The 3,541-nt window shown below is 40.5% G+C and overlaps 1 non-coding gene across 1 annotated transcript; it reads right to left on the reverse strand.

The window, feature by feature from the left end:
• Positions 1 to 1,080: 1,080 nt before the first annotated feature.
• LOC128650503 (U1 spliceosomal RNA) lies at positions 1,081 to 1,244 on the reverse strand. Its single transcript, XR_008400800.1, has one exon. It is a non-coding gene; the product is annotated as a U1 spliceosomal RNA (small nuclear RNA).
• Between the last annotated feature and the right edge of the window lie 2,297 nt (positions 1,245 to 3,541).

Genomic DNA, 3,541 nt, shown 5'->3' on the forward strand with positions numbered 1-3,541 from the left:
TGTATTGTGCTAGATCTTAAATAACTTTCTGTGCCTGAACACAGTGTTATCTATATAGCCCACGTGTACTTTCTGTCTCTTTGTGTTGAAAAGAGATTTAAAAAGCATGTGATAAGAGGCAGCCCTCAAAGACTTAGAAATTAGCATATGAGCCTACCTATGTTTAGTTTAAACTAAGAATACCAAGAGAAAAAAGCAAATTTGATGATAAAAGTAAATTGGAAAGTCGATTAAAATTAAAAGTCCTATCTGAAAAATGAAAGTTTAATTTATACTAGACTGTCTCTTAAGTAAGTTTTTAAAAGGTTTTATGCTGGATTTTTATATCAGTATCTGTGCATATTTTTCTTTATAGTAGTGTCTATTACATGCATTTATATAAAAATTGGTGTATACTGTCCCTGTAACACTATTTGCTCATTGCAAAGCTCATAAGAAACAATAACAATGATTACAGAAAATGTTTAGCTATGCGTAAATGATATAGTTTTTTTTAGTAAAGGTCATAATTTATTTTGTCCCCTTTCGTGTAATTTTAGCTCAGAATTTGAAAAACATTTTCACAGATCTTGAAATACACCCTGGTGACTTATGAAAGCAGACCCTGCTACATATCTTTCCCTAATTAGATTTAACCGATTACAAAAAATGCATTTCATACTAACATTATGAGTGTATCTAGTCTGCAGATTAAAACCCAGATTGGCTCCTCCAAATCAGTCAAACGGTGGGTGGAGTATGGCTACTGAAAATCAATTAAAGTAAAAAGGATGTTACATTTTAAAAACGTGTAGACTTGGCTGATATTCTATAGCAACACAACAGAAATGTCTTGTAATTACAAGGTGTGGGTATTGTCCCGTTAATCAGTCAACGGGTTTATCTTGGATGATGTTACGCTGCCAATGATCTCTTGGCTGTGTTTGCAAAAAAAGTCATGACAAAAGCTGGCAAAGCTTTTGAATGTAATAATGCATATATCAATCTGAGAAAGCATGATCAGGATAAGAGAGTAGCTAGGAATTAAATAATGTTGTAAACAGAAGCAGGCTAAGAAATCTTTCATTTACAAAGAAGAATCAGGGGAAAGCGCGAACGCAGTCCCCCACTACCACAAATTATGCAGTCGAGTTTCCTGCATTTGAGGAAATCGCAGGGGTCAGCACAACCGGAGTGCAATGGATGAGCCTCGCCCTGGGAGAACCACCTTCATGATCATGGTATCTCCCCTGCCAGGTAAGTATGAGTTGTACAGTCAATCCAGCGGGGTGCTGCTCCAGCGCTACTTGCTAAACATAAGGGACCTTCCGTTCTTTCACTCACAGCTGACAAAAGATATAAATTCAAATACTGGCTAAAATAGATCAGGCAAGCCCTCTGAATCTTTCACTATGAATTTTTTTTTTTTTTATTGACCTGTGCATTCAAGAACCAGCAGTCCCAGGATTCATTGCAGCAAACATATTTGCATGTGATGATGTCACAAAGGCAGCCTGCTGTTTCTTCACAAGCATCACTCGCCTGATTGCTGCAAAAGAACTGAGCCGAACAGACATTTCACAGGGTATCACTGTCATTAAAACTACACTACATCAAGTCAAGTCAATAATACTTTATTAGCATGACATTATTACATGTGTTGCCAAAGTAATATGTTACAATAAAACAGATCCATAACAATTTATACAGTAGGAGTATAGTGGGTAAATATGATAACAGTTCTGATTGGGGGCTCTGGTCATGTGACAGTCTGTTACGTATAGCTTTGGATTTTTCTCCTAAGAGTAGACATAGGGGCCTATTTATCATCGGTCTTGCGGACCTGATCCGACAGTGCGGATCAGGTCCGCAAGACCTCGCTGAATGCGAAGAGCAATACACTCTCCGCATTTAACATTGCACCAGCAGCTCACAAGAGCTGCTGGTGCAACGCCGAACCCCTGCTGACTCGCGGCCAATAGGCCGCCAGCAGGGAGCTGTCAATCAACCCAATCGTACTCGATTGGGTTGATTTCCGGCGATTCCTGTCCGCCTGCTCAGAGCAGGCAGACAGGGTTATGGAGCAGCGGTCTTTAGACCGCTGCTTCATAACTTGTGTTTCTGGTGAGTCTGAAGACTCGCCAGAAACACGGGTTCACAAGCTCCGTACGGAGCTTGATAAATGGGCCCCCAAGTCTTTCTTGTTCAGACATCTGTGGGAAGTGTGTTATTTCTTTTCTTATTTCTCGGAAGTATTTATCCCTTAAGAGTTTGTATCTTGTACAGTACAAGAGGAAGTGCGCTTCAGTCTCTATGTCCCCGCTGTTACACTGCGCACATTGTCTGGCTGCCCTGGATCTCCAATTTGTCCGATATCTGCCAGTCTCTATTTCCAGCTGGTGGTCAGAGATTCTGTATTTAGTGAGTATCTGTCTGCTCTTTGGGTTGGTGACACTTGTGAGATACTCAGCTAGTTTGTACTCTCTTTGTAAAGACCTATAACACTCCAGCTTTTACAAGTGATAGCTTGTAATGTGAAGATATGGTCTGTGGTTCTTTGTTTAGGGAGGAACCCTATCTGACTCCTGTGCAGGGTTTTGCTGTCTATTAGAAATGTTAATATCCTTTGGTTCAGGATTGTGCAGAGTTTGCTCACATTGCTGTTTACACAGACTCCCCTGTAGTTATTTGGGTCAGTGTGATCCCCATGTTTGTGGATTGGGGTAATCAGACCTTCTGTACATGTTTCTGGAAAGTGTGCTGATTGTAAGATGATGTTAAACAGTTTTGTGAGAGCCTCTTGGAGCTGTGGGCTGCTGTGAATCAGCATCTCATTTAATATTTAGTCAGATTCACAAGCTTTTCTTGGTTTTAATGGCCGCTTGCTTCAGCACTCTGATGGTACAGATGGTATTTAAGCAACTTAGCATTTGTTATCAAGCACTTTGCAAATATCAACATATGGCAAAAACAGCACAGAAACATTATATAATATAAATATAAGCTAAATAGTTACCTAAAAAAACAGAATTTATGTTTACCTGATAAATTACTTTCTCCAACGGTGTGTCCGGTCCACGGCGTCATCCTTACTTGTGGGATATTCTCTTCCCCAACAGGAAATGGCAAAGAGCCCAGCAAAGCTGGTCACATGATCCCTCCTAGGCTCCGCCTACCCCAGTCATTCGACCGACGTTAAGGAGGAATATTAGCATAGGAGAAACCATATGGTACCGTGGTGACTGTAGTTAAAGAAAATAAATTATCAGACCTGATTAAAAAAAAAAAACCAGGGCGGGCCGTGGACCGGACACACCGTTGGAGAAAGTAATTTATCAGGTAAACATAAATTCTGTTTTCTCCAACATAGGTGTGTCCGGTCCACGGCGTCATCCTTACTTGTGGGAACCAATACCAAAGCTTTAGGACACGGATGAAGGGAGGGAGCAAATCAGGTCACCTAAATGGAAGGCACCACGGCTTGCAAAACCTTTCTCCCAAAAATAGCCTCAGAAGAAGCAAAAGTATCAAACTTGTAAAATTTGGTAAAAGTGTGCAGTGA

The sequence above is a fragment of the Bombina bombina genome, chromosome 2 (assembly GCF_027579735.1).
Source record: "Bombina bombina isolate aBomBom1 chromosome 2, aBomBom1.pri, whole genome shotgun sequence".
NCBI classification, from domain to species: Eukaryota; Metazoa; Chordata; class Amphibia; order Anura; family Bombinatoridae; genus Bombina; species Bombina bombina.